The sequence below is a fragment of the Primulina eburnea genome, chromosome 6 (assembly GCF_022965805.1).
Source record: "Primulina eburnea isolate SZY01 chromosome 6, ASM2296580v1, whole genome shotgun sequence".
Lineage (NCBI taxonomy): Eukaryota > Viridiplantae > Streptophyta > Magnoliopsida > Lamiales > Gesneriaceae > Primulina > Primulina eburnea.
In genome coordinates this window covers 21,921,206-21,939,663 of record NC_133106.1, presented here as the reverse complement: position 1 = coordinate 21,939,663, position 18,458 = coordinate 21,921,206, and the positions used below count along the sequence as shown (strand labels likewise).

General features: G+C 36.2%; 2 long non-coding RNA genes across 2 annotated transcripts; both read right to left on the bottom strand.

Moving 5' to 3' along the window:
- Positions 1-6,216: 6,216 nt before the first annotated feature.
- LOC140833375 (uncharacterized) lies at positions 6,217-7,641 on the bottom strand. Its single transcript, XR_012118448.1, has 3 exons — positions 7,579-7,641; positions 6,977-7,029; positions 6,217-6,417 (listed from the first exon to the last, which is right to left on the bottom strand). It is a non-coding gene; the product is annotated as an uncharacterized lncRNA (long non-coding RNA).
- Positions 7,642-13,970: 6,329 nt separating this feature from the next.
- On the bottom strand, positions 13,971-15,694 carry LOC140833374 (uncharacterized). The gene is made up of 3 exons (XR_012118447.1): positions 15,479-15,694; positions 14,877-14,929; positions 13,971-14,318 (listed from the first exon to the last, which is right to left on the bottom strand). It is a non-coding gene; the product is annotated as an uncharacterized lncRNA (long non-coding RNA).
- Between the last annotated feature and the right edge of the window lie 2,764 nt (positions 15,695-18,458).

Sequence of the window (18,458 nt, the reverse complement as noted above, 5' to 3'; positions counted from 1 at the left end):
AGTTTAAATTTTCTAGACAATTCAATAAATCTGATGGCTTTACATATTTCATAAATATTGTTTTACAATTTACCACAATCAATTTCAAATCCTGGCGCAATACTAAAAATTTAGAAACACCAAAAACTATTAAATCGAATTAAATGAAAGCAAAATAACTTTTTCAAGATATAATTATTTTATTTAAAAATTTATTATATATATGAAATGTTAGGTCCAAAACGCGATAACGTAATCCAACTACATGCAAATATGTAAAAATATAAAATGCTTAATTAAATTATTTTAATTGCATATGAATTAAATCTGGTAGACATGTTTACATGTTTAAAATATGACTTTCCACTAGAATGCATAAAATTGTACTTTAAAGGTTATTCGAAACGCGATTGAGGAACGAAAACCAGATACCGTAAAGGAAAAATATTTTTAAATGATTATTCTTAATTATTTAATATATGGTATATTAAATGTGGTATTTTTGAAAATGATTCTTTAGAGATGTTTTTAAGCTCTGAGTCGTATTTTAAACCGGCAATCGATTTTCGACGAAAATAAGTACTTTTTGGGAACTCGGCTAATATTTTCGAAAACTTTCCTAAACAAAATATTGTATGTACAATCTAATGGGCCTATTATACCTAGGTTATTGGACCTAACCTTTGCCATGATATTTTATATTAAAATTAGAGTTTGTGTTTGAACTTTTCAAGTTCGAAATCTTGATTTGATGATTACAAAACTAGTTAATTTGTGTTACTAATAATCTACCTTAGTGTTCAAAAGCTAGGATCATTCACGAGATATTTACATTGCAAGCTGAAGACCTAACTGATAGCACAAACTGAATCAGTCTAGCTGATTACGTCAATTGAACAATATAGATGATTGTCCAGTTGATTGGTGGTTCAGCAGGAGAATCTCATAAGCCTGGCCAGCCAAAGGAGTATTCAACTAATGAAGAAACCCAGCTGATCAGTTCAACTGAACGAGAGTGAAATCAGTTCAACTGACGAGTCAACTGATTTCACCAGACCAACAGAAGATCAGTTCTGCTGACCAGTTCGGAGCATCAGTCAGAATCTTTCAGTTGTAGATGAAGACAAACTCTTTCAGTCTTCCCGCCTATATAAAGAGCAGATCAGTGAAGACTCAACAATAAGAAGAAGAAGCTAAAGAAAAAGAAATATATACAAAAACAAAAAGCTTCAAAACAAGAGAAAAAAGAAAGGGCACACAAATTGCATATCAGCTTTCAGAAGCAATCAGCCCAGAGGGACACTTTAACGTGTTATATGCTTAGTTTAAAAGCTTATTTCCCTCAATGTGTGAGAACATCCTTGTTCAGTTCTCACACATAAACCCTCTCAACCACTCAAATACAGTCTTGCACAAAGACGTTAAACTTGTGTATGTAGTCTTTGATACATAGAAGTTAAAGAAGTGTTGGCTGGAAGGTGCTGCCTTCAGTCGTAGCTAGGAGTTTAGTTTAGGCAGTAGTGTAAGTCCTAGCTGAGTGGGTTTGTACAAAGTGTTTGTAGTGCCCAAATTCAGTACACGTATAACCCATGCAATTACTTAATTATTAAAGCATTTATTTAAAATTAAAATGAGTTTTTAGCCATGCATGGTTTATTTAAATGTATTATTTCAAATTATTTAGTTTTATGTGATGCACATTAAAATTGTGTTTCGAGTTTCATGTTTCAGGCAATTATTCGATGCGGGATCGAGGAATGGAGACCGATGACGATTTGTGGCAAATTTTAAATGCGGTATTTTATTTTTAGTTAAGGATGAGACATTCTAAATAAGTTATTTAGTTTAGAATTGCCTAAATTACGTATTTAGTGAGTTTAGAATTTTTAAAGCCTTTAAAGTTAGCATGTTGTATTTTATTTTATAAATAGAGGATTAACTTTTAAATAACATTTTTAAATTATCATTAAGCAAATTAATTCCCCTAATTAACACACACACACACACGTTTTCACACAAAACTCACATACACACACACACCTTTACACACACCTATACACGACTTATTCACACACACACATATTTCATTCAGATTTTTTATTATTTTGGAGTGCAAATATTAGGGTTCTATGTCTAAGTAGCAGCCGGCCCCTTCCCTCTCCATCTTCCAGCAAATTTTCGTGTGTTTTCTTCAAGGATTTTAGCGCCACGTTCGTCCCGGATCAACACTCACTCCGTCGCCGGTTCGGTATCGCCGGTTCGGTAAATTTTAATATCAAAAGACATGTATATTCTTTCGTTTCTGCTTCGATATTGTCATAGTAAATATTTGGATGTTTATTGTATGAAAAATATGGCAATGTTATGAAATGTTTGAGCGAAAATGTTTGGATCGATTTTTAAATGTTTTTGGATCTCAAAACTCGAATTTTGCTGTAATTTTAAATGCTGCGACTTTTCGGTCGACCTTTTGGAAAAACTTTCAACATATAAAATGTATAACTTTTCGATACCTTCGATTTGACAGTAAATTCGAAATATTTGGATAGTGAGTTATGATCATTTTCGTGAGACTGCTCAAACTGCGATTTTTTGAAAATGCGTTTTTGACGTGTTCTTGAAGTTTTATTGTTGCAGGTTTCGTTGGGGGTATATGGGTGATCGCTGCTGCATTTAGGTGTATCGATAATGTCGTTGGGATGATTGTTGGTGTTTCATTTTGTGTCATTAGGTACTGGGTTGAATTAGAATTCGTAGGAATGCTTTTGGTGTCAAACGTCGGGCTTACGGATTTGTTGCTTGTATGGTGTGTGTCGTCGTTTGGGACGTTTTGTGGAGTCGAGTTAGTGCCATAGCATCCTAGGACGAGTCTCGATGGATTGGGTCACTAATTCGTATGATATATTTGGGAGTATTAAGCTTCCAGTCGCGGAGTCCAGTGCACTCGGCGCTCGAGCGGTAACATTTTACCGCCCGAGCACCACCTTCACTGTCGGGAGTATATTTTTATAGGCTCGGCGCCCGAGCGGTAACGTCTTACCACCCGAGCGCCAGTCTTTCTGTCCGAGTTAGGTTTCCAGTAGACCTGGCGCTCGAGCGGTAACATATTACCGCCCGAGCGCTCCCATTCTGTGAGGGTGTTTGGATTTCCACTTCTTTTCAAGTTCTAATAATGAGTTTATGTCTTTTATTGTTGGAAAATATTCACACAACACTTTAGGTATTGTTCGGGGTTCGATGTCATGGTTAGTATGATTACACGAGGTCAAGTCCCGAGTGATCTAAAAGGTCATAAGCTATTTATGCACGGTGGTGAGCTCGAGTACCTACGTCGATCTAAGTGTTGAAATTTATGTTAGTATGTGCAGCAAGGGCCCCAAATGAAATACAATGAATCCCTCAACGCCAAGTAAGTATGTTGACGTGCAAGAAATATTTTCAAATTTTTGAGGTATGATAAATGTCTTGTGACTAATTTATGTATGGGGTTGGAAAACGTTAAAGCATGAACGGGGACCAACCCACCCCGTTAAATCTTGAACGGGTTTAGATCAGGATTGGAAAGCGTTAAAGCATGAACGGGGACCAATCCACCTGTTAAAGCATGAACGAGGATCTCATGTATGTGGCTGTGGATTATTTCCTGTCAGCCCAGTACTGTGGTTTAGCCTGATCAGGCGATTATGTTATGGGTCATTTGCTTTGAAACATGCCTCTACGCAAAAAAAAGATGAAGTTTATGTATGTTCATGTATGTACAAGTATGCAAGCATGTGATAGGATCGATTGACGTGTCAAGAGTGTTTAGAAGAAGGGGTTGAATAAACACTCTCAATTAATATTGGTCTTTTCGATTTTTTTAGTTCAGTTTGGTGACAAACTGATTCTCGGAATCTTGTTGGTCAATATCAATCAGTTAAACTGAGGTAGTTGCGGAAGATAACTGACTGACAGATAGAATACATAACTGAAATAAAATACACAAGGATTGTTTCTGGATGTTCGGAGAATTCAATTACTCCTACGTCACCCCTTCTATCACAAGGATATGATTTCCACTAAAAGACTTTGATCCAATACAACACTTGTACAAACCCACTTCAGTTAGGACTTACCCACTGCCTAAACTGAAACTCTTAGTATTACAAAATGATCTCTGTGCGTAACTGATCTTAGCACTATTGAATTAACAAATATTACAGAGTGCTAGTTTGCTCAACTTGTAGCCTTGAGTGCTACGAATAAATCAAGTAAGAGTGAACTGAGATTTTGACAGAGTAATAGCAAGTTCTGAATGGTGTATCGTTTCTTCTTCTTTTTCTTCTGCCATATTTATACTCTTATTTTCCCACGGTAATCTTGAGATAAATTTGAATCTTTGTATCCGTTGGTTTCCACTTGATTATTCCTTCGATATTGTTTGCTTCATTTATTGTAATTCGGCGTCTTAATTGCTTTGTCCGGAATGCGTTGTTTTAAGTAGTCTTGGTTGTTGTGCGGCGCTCTTGTAATCTGTTATGTCTTCTTTGTTCTTTCCCGAGACATCTTCAGTTGAGAGACTTTAAGGCATTCGGCTGAATGTTTTAACTGATCAGTTCCAACTGATCAGTTTACTCTGTATCATTGTATCAGCTGATTTCAGTTGATAAGTTCAGTTGCCGAATTTGCTTGCGCATATCAGTTGATTCATATTTTGTTAATCGATTGATTCATGTTTTGTCAAACTCCAGAATCTAGTTTCCAACAATTTCCCCCTTTATGGTGTTTGACAAAACCAAGTGATTTAAGATCGAATAACTGAGCTCTTTGTAGATAATAGATTACGCAACTGAATCATAAAATAACTGGATTCCTTGTAGATAACATAAAATCTGAGAATATAATATCAGTTGATTCTAATAATATGATTAATTCTTCTTCAGCTGCTGTTCTTCCCCCTTTTTGTCAAACAACTCCATTTTGTCTGATAACTTTCGAAAGTCCATGGAAAGAAGTTTTACATCTGATGAGATACTTGTGGCAACAGTTGTGAGGGAGGTCTGTAGCAATTCTATTTTATTTGAAACAGAGGTTTCCAGTCGCTCAACTCTCTGACTGATTACATCCTGAGTTCTAAAGAGTGAGTTAACTAGCCCCTTCTTTATTTCATGCACAGTTCTGCTAAGAGAGTCCATGTTGGCTTGAAGAGCGTTTAGTTTTGCCGAGTCAAATTTAGTCGAAGAATCTAATTTGACAGTATGAGACAGTTGTTTTAATTGAATTTTCTTGATTTTAGCGAGCATCTGCTTTATATTGTACTGTATGCTCTGGATTTCTTCAAGAACAACATCCATTTCTGTGGATTGAATTGGAGGTCGCTGACTGGGCGTTTCTGAATGCTTCGATGTTTGTCCAAAAAGAACTAATGCTTGATTAGTTTCCATTGTTCCAGCCATAGGCTGAGCTGGAATGTTTTCTTGAATTTGAGATGATGAACGTTGGTTTTGATCAAGAAATGGACTGTCTGGCTGAATGATGAACGTTGGTTTTGTCCAAAAAGAACTAATGTTTGATAAAGACCTTGATTATACTTTAATACAAATGAATCGTAATTCGATGTTGAAACTCGTTTGTAAATACTGTATAATCTAAATTCGTTCCTAGTCGATCCAGCCGCCTAAAACGTGGATAAAGGTCACTTGAGCTTGAGACTAGCATCTGTGATATTGTATACAACGTTTCTTGGTAAGGGCATAGAGATGTACAAACAGCAGATGGGTAGTCATATGATGATTATACCGAACAACCCTCTCTCGGACTTTCCAAGCGGTTATCATTCATCGAGAGGATAAGTCCGTGGTTATGATTGTACACCATTAGTCCTTACGACCCGGGACAACACTGAGGCTCTATATGCTAGGGCTGTGCTTTGACTCGTTTACCGGCTCAAGGAGAGTTATCAGGTGCCGAGGTTGGGTACAGTTGCGACACATATAGGAGCCAGTGCATTGTAGTCGGGGATTCACCGCTCACCTACGGGTGTGGATATCCTATGTGATCTGATGAAATAATAGTGCATGGAATCTCTGGCCAGAGTACGAGATGTACTGTGGCGCCCGGTTTAGGAATTCATAATTATTCCCTTACTAGATGCCACATTTACTTTCAATCTTTCTTTATTGAATTTCTATTTTTATTTTTAGCATTATTATTATTAGAAAGATATTGTAGATAAAATTTTGAATATTTTCTACAATATTTTAAGGATTATCTACAAATATTTACATTCTTATTTCAAATATGTACAATTATTTTACAGCGGAAGTCTAACATTCATATGTACAATTATGTTACAGCGGAAGTTTAACATTCATTTATAAACAGATCATCTCAACTTTCAAATGCTCTTATTTCAGCTTCAGTTATTTTCCTCTTGTTCCAATTCGGGGGTTCCTGTGTCTGGAAATTATAATAGACGAAAAGAAACAGAGGGTTAAGTCTTTAAGGACTTAGTGAGTTTAAATCAATATATGGCTTTTAAAAAAACACTTCACCATAATTATACATGAAATAATAGGAATAAAAATTTAGATATTATGAATGAGATGTAATGAAATAATCAATAAATGAAAATTCCATAAAATAACATTGGTTGCTCTAATTGAGCACTTTTTGCGAGCCGGGTGAACCATTCTCCGGACCGAAATATTCGGTGCGCGTTGTTCAGATGAACCATATACCCGAGAATTTTGACCCGTTGTTCATTGGACTCATTTTCCGGGCCGAAGCCACGTTGTCCAGTGGACTCAATTTCCGGACCGAAATCCGTTGTCCATGACTCCATTCATTCATTCATTCATTCATTCATGATATATCAATCCATTCATAAATATGCAAGAAAATATATCATTAATAGAAATGAACAGTGGATGATATTTGAACATTAAATAAATGCTATTGAAATTTCCAGGCCAAATGCCAAGGGCTTTAATAGAAGAATGAATAGTAATTTCCTCACCTGATAACTTACAATTTAGGCTTGATTAATACTCCGAGTTCCTGGAGCAAGTCCTAAAAATATATTATGAATGATATTTACATGTTAGAGTTTTTAAGTAACTATCTGATCATTTTCAGATTATTTTTTGTTCAAAATTTAATCCGGTGGATTTTAATTAAGTTTCAAAAATCCATATTAATTAGAAGGTATATCCAAATATTACGAAAGTTGGTCAAAAAGTCGGAAATAACCTCAGGGACGTTCGGCTGCCGGAAATTTGCCGTTCCGGCGGCGCGTGTGATACACGCGCCGATGGTGCCGGCGCGTGGATGGCCGTCCGGTGGCCACGCGCGGCCCGTTTTTTTCCAGAATGTGTATCTTTTCATGATCTTGAATTCTCGTATTGAAAGTTTTGTCAAATTCTTAACCGAACGATACCAGAATTAAATATCGTCGTGTGGCTAACGGAGGTACTCCGGCATTCCGGAAATCTTAGTTCCGGCCATATTTTGGGACGACGGACGATATGTACTTCATCTATGCAACAAGAGGTACAACTTTGTTATTAAAGTCGACCTCTAGTTTTGTGTGTAACTATAAGAAAAATAAGCGAAAAGTACCTAGCTTGAATACGGGATACCGTTGCCGATTTGCGGAATATCTTTGTTGAATTTCCTTGTTTTCGGTCGATCTTCTTACGCCACCTCCAGTGCTATATTGTTTTATGATATGAGGTGAATAGTTGGTGATTTATCGGGATTTTTCGGAAAGGGTATGGCTTTTCCTTCTATTTTTTTTCTCTCTTTTTTCCTTCTTTTCTTTCCTCTTCTCTCTTTCTTTCTTCCTCCCCTTTCTTTTCTCTCGGCCGATATGTGGTTTTGGAGGAATGGAGTCGGCTATATAGCCGAATTTCATGATTATCCTTTAATTTTTATTATTATTTTTTTTTATTATTATTATTTTATTATTATACTTATTAATTATTTATTAAATAGAAAAAATCTCATGTTTATCCAAATTTAATATTATTATATTCGTGTATCCAATTATTGAACCTAATTATCTTATATTGAACTCAATAATTAGTGTAATTAATTACTTAACATATATGTTGAGTTTAATTATAATATTTTATTATATTTTATTATATTTTGGGTATTTGATTTTGGAAAAAGCACCTCATAGTGCTTGATGAATTTTTAAGTGTATTGTGATGTATTTTAATGTATTTCTAGATACTTTGGACAAATAAAATTTGTACCGAAAAAATAATGAAATTAATAAATTTATACTAATAAACTTTAATTTATGCACCTTTGTTTTTAGGGTGTCACAATATCCCCTCCTTTTAAAAATCTGGTCCCCAGATTTAGGAGTTATTGGAATAAATGAGGATATTGATATCTCATATCTTTCTCTGTTTCCCACGTTGCTTCTTCAATGTTGTGGTTTTTCCATAAGACTTTTACCAACTGAATTGGTCGACCACGAAGTTCCTTTATTCTTTGGTCCAAAATCTTCACAGGTTTTTCTTCATATGTTAGATTGTCTTCCAGATCTATCTGTTGGTGGTCAATCAATTGGGCTGAGTCTACTTTGCATTTCCTTAATTGTGATACGTGGAATACGTTATGTATACCAGAGATATTTTCGGGTAGAGATAGACGATAAGCCACAGTGCCTATTCGTTCTATCACTTCAAAGGGTCCAACAAATCGAGGATGTAACTTTCCCTTCTTTCCAGTACGCCTGATTCCTTTTCTTGGTGATACTTTTAGTAATACGAAATCTCCGACTTCAAATTTCAAATCTTTCCGCCTCTTATCTGCATAACTCTTCTGTCGACTTTGAGCTGTTTGTATTCGTTGCCTGATAAGTTGTATTTTGTCGATAGCTTCTTGTATAATGTCAGGCCTGATTGCTCGTTCTTGTCCATTCTTTGTGCCTCTCCATTCATCCATATCCCAGTTAAGAGGAGATCGACATTTTCTTCCATATAATGCTTCATATGGCGCCATTTTTATTGAGGATTGATAACTATTGTTGTATGAAAATTCAACTAGAGGCAAATGTTTTCCCCAGTTTGCCCCAAAATCCAGCGTACAGGCGCGAAGCATGTCTTCCAATATTTGAATGGTTCGTTCAGACTGACCATCGGTTTGCGGATGTGCTGCTGTACTAAAATTTAATTTGGTACCAAGGCATTCCTGAAGTTTTTTCCATAATCTTGATGTAAACTTCGGATCTCTATCAGATACTATGGTAGTGGGGATACCATGTAACCGTATGATTTCCTTCTGATAGAGTTCAGCCAGTTTTTCCACCCCATATTTGTGACTTATGGGTATGAAATGTGCTGACTTGGTCAAGCGATCAACGATTACCCATATGCTATTAAAACCTCCTGGAAGCTGGGGTAATCCGGTCACAAAGTCCATAGTTATTTGATCCCATTTCCATTCTGGTATAGGAAGTGGTTGCAAAAGACCTGCTGGTCTTTGATGTTCAGCCTTTATCATTTGGCAAGATAGGCATTGCGAAATGAAATTTGCAACATCTCGTTTCATTCCTTTCCACCAGAAGTGTTTTTTAATCTCTTGGTACATCTTAGATCCTCCTGGATGAATGCTGATCCGAGACTGATGTGATTTTTCCATTATTTCCTTTTTCATTGAGCTAGGCACACAAATACGATCATGATAGCATAGTATTCCTTGTGAATTGGTGACGAAATTGGTATCAGTACGGAGTTTTGAAACTTCTTGGTCTGATTCTTGATTTTGCTTAATTCTGGTATGAAATTCAGGTTCGATTCTCAATCCCGCCAAGTGCCCACGAGAATGGATATGTACCCATTCTCTTTCTTCTTTCATTCCCAAACAAGCCATGCTAATCTTTCTACTTAAAGCATCAGCCACTACATTAGCTTTACCTGATTGATAAAGAATGGAACAATCGTAATCTTCCAAAAATTCAATCCATCTTCTTTGCCTCATGTTCAGCTCTTTTTGAGTAAATAAATACTTCAGGCTTTTGTGGTCTGTATAAATATCAAATTTGGAACCGTACAAATAGTGTCTCCATTTTGCTAATGCAAACACTATTGCTCCTAATTCCAGATCATGAGTGGGATAATTTAACTCGTGATTCTTTAATTTTCTAGATGCATATGCAATAACTTTATCGTTTTGCATCAGTACACATCCAAAGCCTTCTTTTGAGGCATCTGTGTAAACCACAAATCCTTCTGTTCCTTCTGGTAAAGCTAATACAGGTGCACTGGTAAGCATTTCTTTTAATTTGCAAAAACTTTTCTCACACTCATCATTCCACAAGAAAGGGTTGTCTTTGCGAGTTAGTTGTGTCAGGGGAACAGCAATTTTCGCAAAATCTTTAATGAATCTTCGGTAGTATCCTGCTAAGCCGAGAAAACTTCTGATTTCTGTGATGTTGATTGGTTGTTTCCAACGAGATATGGCTTCTATTTTTGCAGGATCTACTTCCAGTCCTTTCTTAGAAATAAAGTGGCCAAGAAATGACACTTTTTCTAGCCAAAATTCACACTTACTGAATTTGGCATACAATTGATGCTCTTTCAAAGTTTTGAGAATCAATCGTAGATGTTGAGCATGTTCCTCATGACTTCTTGAAAATATCAAAATGTCATCTATGAATATGACAACGAATTTGTCCAAGAATGGTTGAAATATTCGATGCATCATGTCCATGAAAGCTGCAGGGGCGTTGGTTAATCCGAATGGCATTACCACAAACTCGTAGTGTCCATAACGAGTATTAAAAGCCGTTTTGGAGATGTCATCCTCCTTAATCCTCAATTGGTAATATCCTTGCCGTAAATCAAGTTTTGAATATACTTGAGATCCTTGTAAAACATCAAACAATTCTTCGATATGTGGCAGAGGATATTTGTTTTTGATGGTAACATTGTTAAGTTCTCGATAATCAATGCACATCCTTAGAGTTCCATCTTTCTTTTTGACAAATAATACAGGAGCACCCCATGGAGATGTACTAGGCCGGACGTACTTCTTGTCCATGAGCTCTTGTAATTGAAGTTTTAATTCTTTTAACTCTGAAGGTGCCATTCGATATGGAGTTTTTGATCTGGGTTGTGCTCCAGGTATTAGATCAATGGAAAACTCTACGTCTCTTTGAGGAGGTAAAGTATTGATCTCTTCAGGAAAAACCTCTGGGAATTCTTGTACAACTGAGATTTCTGAGATTTTGAGTTGATCTTTTGGCTTATTTATCAAATAAGCTAGAAATCCTTGTCCGTTGTCTTTTAATATAGCCCTAGCTTCTGTTGTTGATACTATTCCCATAGTATGGTTAGCTTTGGAAATGATTGGATGAGAAGTTTGAAGATAAACTTCTTTTGTGTAGCAATTGAGTTGGGCTTGGTGTCTAAATAACCAATCCATTCCAAGAATAATATCATAGCTCTTGATAGGCAATTCAATCAAATCTGCTAGATATTCTTGTTCTTGGAAGTTTAAGGGACAGTTTCTGTAAACGATGTCAGTAATCATCGTTGTCCCTAAAGGTGAGCTAATTTCGAAGCTATATGGTAGCTGTTCAAATAATAGTGGTAATTTATGTGCAAAAACTTTTGAGATAAAAGAATGAGTAGCTCCTGGATCAAATAAAGTTTTTGCAGAACTGGATAATATGGTAACAGTACCTTCTACGACTGCAGTGGGGTCAACTTCCTCCTCTTGGTTTCCTAAGAGGGCATAGGCTCGAGCAGGTATCTTTGACTTTGTTGTGGGTTGAGTCTTTTGCGTTCTTTTTGGACAATCTTGAATACGGTGTTGCTCACTTCCGCAAATAAGACATTTCCCACTTTTTCTCCAACACTTTTCTTCTTCATGATTTGGTAATCCACAATATCCACACTTTTTATTGTTGTTTCTTGGAACTTTTCCTTTGACAGCTTCTCCTTGCCCGACTTGTTGTGTTTTCTTTTCAAATTTTCTTTTCCGGTTATCCTCAAAAAAGTTGGGCTTTCTGATTTTCTTTTCTTCTTCTTCTTTTTTAAGAAGTGTCTTTATGTCTTCTTCCACTCGTAGGGCTTGATTAACAGCAGAAACATAACTGGTAACTTCTGTGGACAGCGTTGCCCAACGGATATCGAGCTTTAATCCTTGGACAAATTTTTTCCTTTTTCTTACCTCATCTTCCATGTAATGTGGTGCATAATGTATAAGACGGTGGAATTCTGCCTCATATTGAGCTACGGTCATGTCACCTTGGACTAAATCCATAAATTCACGTTCTCGGGTATTTAATATAACTTGAGTTATATATTTACCTTCGAACTCTTGCAGAAAATTTTCCCACGTTTTTGGGGTGTGATTCTTTGTCCACCTATGTTCCACTGTACGCCACCAGTTATGAGCTGCTTCTTCAAATAAATAAGTGGAAAAATTCACCTTTTGTTCTTCAGGATATTTGAGAATAGAGAATATTTTGTTGATTTTGCTTAGCCAAGATTCTGCTTGACAAGCATCTGATTTTCCTTCAAACTTTGGTGGTTTGAATCTCAAAAATCTCTCAAGAGCTCTATCATTTGTCTCAAGGTGATGTTCTTGAGCTTGATCATGAGGTCGTGGTTGATTTTGTTGACAAAACTGCACAAATTGATGCATTATTTCAAACATATTTTGCATGTTTTGTTCTTCGGGGGGATTGTGTTGAGCGTTTCTGGAATTTCCACCAGTTGCCGAGTTGTGGTCATCTTGAGGAGGGATGTCTTGTCCGATTCTGGCTTGAGTACTATTTTGTGAAGACGTCATTCTAAACATATGAATATAAAACATGAACATATCTTGCAATGAATATACATAGTTATGTCAGAGGGTAAACAGTCAGTTTTATTTATAAACAAGACATGTTTCAAATATTTACAATACCCAAGCAAAATATAATCAAAACAAGCAAACTGGGTCATCATGCCTACAAAAAATGATGACCATGATAATCATCATGCCTACAAAAGATGATGATTATTACTACTAGTTATATACTATTGTTCAAAAGTCATTGTCTTCATTCGTCGTTGGAGAGATCTATAAAAGTGGTGTGGCTTGATCCTTCATTTGTTCCCGTGGTTCCCATGATAACATTTTCATCCGTATTCGGCCGTGATGTATGTGGTTCAACTAGGTCTGGTTCATAAATAAGCTCATTTTCATTTTCACTTTCCGGTAGGATAGTCATTGGAAGAAATTCATCTACTCCAAACACAAAGTTTTCCCACATAGGGTCAGGAAGAAATTCAACTTCTGGTGACTGCAACAGATTATCTTTTATCATAAAAGGGTCTTGATCTATTGATGGGTTCATGATTCCAGAATATTCTGCAAAAGGGGCTGGTACATATTCTGGAATACTACTACCTTCGGTTTCAAATGTGCTAGTGATGGGAGGGGCTGTGGTCTGATTTGTGTAAGATGGACCGATAACACCAGGTTCCATCCCGTTGATAGATTGATAAACCAGTTCACGCCCATGCATGATTAAGTGGTCAATGTGGATCGAAGGGTGTGATACTCCTTTTAAGAAACTAATCAAACCTCGGTCATAAAATTCGTGCATGTCTAGCAAGTATATAAGAGTGCGGTCTCTTTCATACAGTATATGACCTAATTCGCCCTGATATGCTAGATTATCAGCCATCATCCGTTCTTCGATAAACCCATGAAAAGTTTCAGTTGTTCCAAAGGTTTCAAAATGCTCCCGATACATATTCACTAAACATTTCAAGTCTGAGTTTTCTTTGCTTAATTTTTCTATTTCTTCCTCCATTTGTTTGATGATTATACTTTGTTTTTTCTTTGATGTCCCACTAGACTCCGTCATCCTGAAAGGAAAACATTTCAATTATGAAGACAACATAAAGATTATAATAAACCTTAGGTTCCTGTTTCTAGACTCTAGGCTTTAAGAAACCTAGGCTCTTAAGAAACCTAGGCTCTGATACCACCTCTGTGGCGCCCGGTTTAGGAATTCATAATTATTCCCTTACTAGATGCCACATTTACTTTCAATCTTTCTTTATTGAATTTCTATTTTTATTTTTAGCATTATTATTATTAGAAAGATATTGTAGATAAAATTTTGAATATTTTCTACAATATTTTAAGGATTATCTACAAATATTTACATTCTTATTTCAAATATGTACAATTATTTTACAGCGGAAGTCTAACATTCATATGTACAATTATGTTACAGCGGAAGTTTAACATTCATTTATAAACAGATCATCTCAACTTTCAAATGCTCTTATTTCAGCTTCAGTTATTTTCCTCTTGTTCCAATTCGGGGGTTCCTGTGTCTGGAAATTATAATAGACGAAAAGAAACAGAGGGTTAAGTCTTTAAGGACTTAGTGAGTTTAAATCAATATATGGCTTTTAAAAAACACTTCATCATAATTATACATGAAATAATAGGAATAAAAATTTAGATATTATGAATGATATGTAATGAAATAATCAATAAATGAAAATTCCATAAAATAACATTGGTTGCTCTAATTGAGCACTTTTTGCGAGCCGGGTGAACCATTCTCCGGACCGAAATATTCGGTGCGCGTTGTTCAGATGAACCATATACCCGGGAATTTTGACCCGTTGTTCATTGGACTCATTTTCCGGGCCGAAGCCACGTTGTCCAGTGGACTCAATTTCCGGACCGAAATCCGTTGTCCATGACTCCATTCATTCATTCATTCATTCATTCATGATATATCAATCCATTCATAAATATGCAAGAAATATATCAGTAATTAGAAATGAACAGTGGATGATATTTGAACATTAAATAAATGCTATTGAAATTTCCAGGCCAAATGCCAAGGGCTTTAATAGAAGAATGAATAGTAATTTCCTCACCTGATAACTTACAATTTAGGCTTGATTAATACTCCGAGTTCCTGGAGCAAGTCCTAAAAATATATTATGAATGATATTTACATGTTAGAGTTTTTAAGTAACTATCTGATCATTTTCAGATTATTTTTTGTTCAAAATTTAATCCGGTGGATTTTAATTAAGTTTCAAAAATCCATATTAATTAGAAGGTATATCCAGATATTACGAAAGTTGGTCAAAAAGTCGGAAATAACCTCAGGGACGTTCGGCTGCCGGAAATTTGCCGTTCCGGCGGCGCGTGTGATACACGCGCCGATGGTGCCGGCGCGTGGATGGCCGTCCGGTGGCCACGCGCGGCCCGTTTTTTTCCAGAATGTGTATCTTTTCATGATCTTGAATTCTCGTATTGAAAGTTTTGTCAAATTCTTAACCGAACGATACCAGAATTAAATATCGTCGTGTGGCTAACGGAGGTACTCCGGCATTCCGGAAATCTTAGTTCCGGCCATATTTTGGGACGACGGACGATATGTACTTCATCTATGCAACAAGAGGTACAACTTTGTTATTAAAGTCGACCTCTAGTTTTGTGTGTAACTATAAGAAAAATAAGCGAAAAGTACCTAGCTTGAATACGGGATACCGTTGCCGATTTGCGGAATATCTTTGTTGAATTTCCTTGTTTTCGGTCGATCTTCTTACGCCACCTCCAGTGCTATATTGTTTTATGATATGAGGTGAATAGTTGGTGATTTATCGGGATTTTTCGGAAAGGGTATGACTTTTCCTTCTATTTTTTTTTCTCTCTTTTTTCCTTCTTTTCTTTCCTCTTCTCTCTTTCTTTCTTCCTCCCCTTTCTTTTCTCTCGGCCGATATGTGGTTTTGGAGGAATGGAGTCGGCTATATATAGCCGAATTTCATGATTATCCTTTAATTTTTATTATTATTTTTTTTTATTATTATTATTTTATTATTATACTTATTAATTATTTATTAAATAGAAAAATCTCATGTTTATCCAAATTTAATATTATTATATTCGTGTATCCAATTATTGAACCTAATTATCTTATATTGAACTCAATAATTAGTGTAATTAATTACTTAACATATATGTTGAGTTTAATTATAATATTTTATTATATTTTATTATATTTTGGGTATTTGATTTTGGAAAAAGCACCTCATAGTGCTTGATGAATTTTTAAGTGTATTGTGATGTATTTTAATGTATTTCTAGATACTTTGGACAAATAAAATTTGTACCGAAAAAATAATGAAATTAATAAATTTATACTAATAAACTTTAATTTATGCACCTTTGTTTTTAGGGTGTCACAATATCCCCTCCTTTTAAAAATCTGGTCCCCAGATTTAGGAGTTATTGGAATAAATGAGGATATTGATATCTCATATCTTTCTCTGTTTCCCACGTTGCTTCTTCAATGTTGTGGTTTTTCCATAAGACTTTTACCAACTGAATTGGTCGACCACGAAGTTCCTTTATTCTTTGGTCCAAAATCTTCACAGGTTTTTCTTCATATGTTAGATTGTCTTCCAGATCTATCTGTTGGTGGTCAATCAATTGGGCTGAGTCTACTTTGCATTTCCTTAATTGTGATACGTGGAATACGTTATGTATACCAGAGATATTTTCGGGTAGAGATAGACGATAAGCCACAGTGCCTATTCGTTCTATCACTTCAAAGGGTCCAACAAATCGAGGATGTAACTTTCCCTTCTTTCCAGTACGCCTGATTCCTTTTCTTGGTGATACTTTTAGTAATACGAAATCTCCGACTTCAAATTTCAAATCTTTCCGCCTCTTATCTGCATAACTCTTCTGTCGACTTTGAGCTGTTTGTATTCGTTGCCTGATAAGTTGTATTTTGTCGATAGCTTCTTGTATAATGTCAGGCCTGATTGCTCGTTCTTGTCCATTCTTTGTGCCTCTCCATTCATCCATATCCCAGTTAAGAGGAGATCGACATTTTCTTCCATATAATGCTTCATATGGCGCCATTTTTATTGAGGATTGATAACTATTGTTGTATGAAAATTCAACTAGAGGCAAATGTTTTCCCCAGTTTGCCCCAAAATCCAGCGTACAGGCGCGAAGCATGTCTTCCAATATTTGAATGGTTCGTTCAGACTGACCATCGGTTTGCGGATGTGCTGCTGTACTAAAATTTAATTTGGTACCAAGGCATTCCTGAAGTTTTTTCCATAATCTTGATGTAAACTTCGGATCTCTATCAGATACTATGGTAGTGGGGATACCATGTAACCGTATGATTTCCTTCTGATAGAGTTCAGCCAGTTTTTCCACCCCATATTTGTGACTTATGGGTATGAAATGTGCTGACTTGGTCAAGCGATCAACGATTACCCATATGCTATTAAAACCTCCTGGAAGCTGGGGTAATCCGGTCACAAAGTCCATAGTTATTTGATCCCATTTCCATTCTGGTATAGGAAGTGGTTGCAAAAGACCTGCTGGTCTTTGATGTTCAGCCTTTATCATTTGGCAAGATAGGCATTGCGAAATGAAATTTGCAACATCTCGTTTCATTCCTTTCCACCAGAAGTGTTTTTTAATCTCTTGGTACATCTTAGATCCTCCTGGATGAATGCTGATCCGAGACTGATGTGATTTTTCCATTATTTCCTTTTTCATTGAGCTAGGCACACAAATACGATCATGATAGCATAGTATTCCTTGTGAATTGGTGACGAAATTGGTATCAGTACGGAGTTTTGAAACTTCTTGGTCTGATTCTTGATTTTGCTTAATTCTGGTATGAAATTCAGGTTCGATTCTCAATCCCGCCAAGTGCCCACGAGAAGGGATATGTACCCATTCTCTTTCTTCTTTCATTCCCAAACAAGCCATGCTAATCTTTCTACTTAAAGCATCAGCCACTACATTAGCTTTACCTGATTGATAAAGAATGGAACAATCGTAATCTTCCAAAAATTCAATCCATCTTCTTTGCCTCATGTTCAGCTCTTTTTGAGTAAATAAATACTTCAGGCTTTTGTGGTCTGTATAAATATCAAATTTGGAACCGTACAAATAGTGTCTCCATTTTGCTAATGCAAACACTATTGCTCCTAATTCCAGATCATGAGTGGGATAATTTAACTCGTGATTCTTTAATTTTCTAGATGCATATGCAATAACTTTATCGTTTTGCATCAGTACACATCCAAAGCCTTCTTTTGAGGCATCTGTGTAAACCACAAATCCTTCTGTTCCTTCTGGTAAAGCTAATACAGGTGCACTGGTAAGCATTTCTTTTAATTTGCAAAAACTTTTCTCACACTCATCATTCCACAAGAAAGGGTTCTTGCAGGCACTATCAGTGATACCTAGGGGATCATGGGGCGATGCTACTAGACGCTCTTACCATGATCCGATGGGTGCAATCAGAAATGAGTTCTGACATTCTTGATCAAAGTGTTGATGAAAATAATGGGGCTAACTAGGGTAAGCCCGAATAAAGGATTATGTCTTGAATCACAAAGAGTTGTGAACCCACGACTAGCTGTATCCCTGAACCATTGAGGGTCACACAAGCACTGGATCGTTTGTTCCCGTTG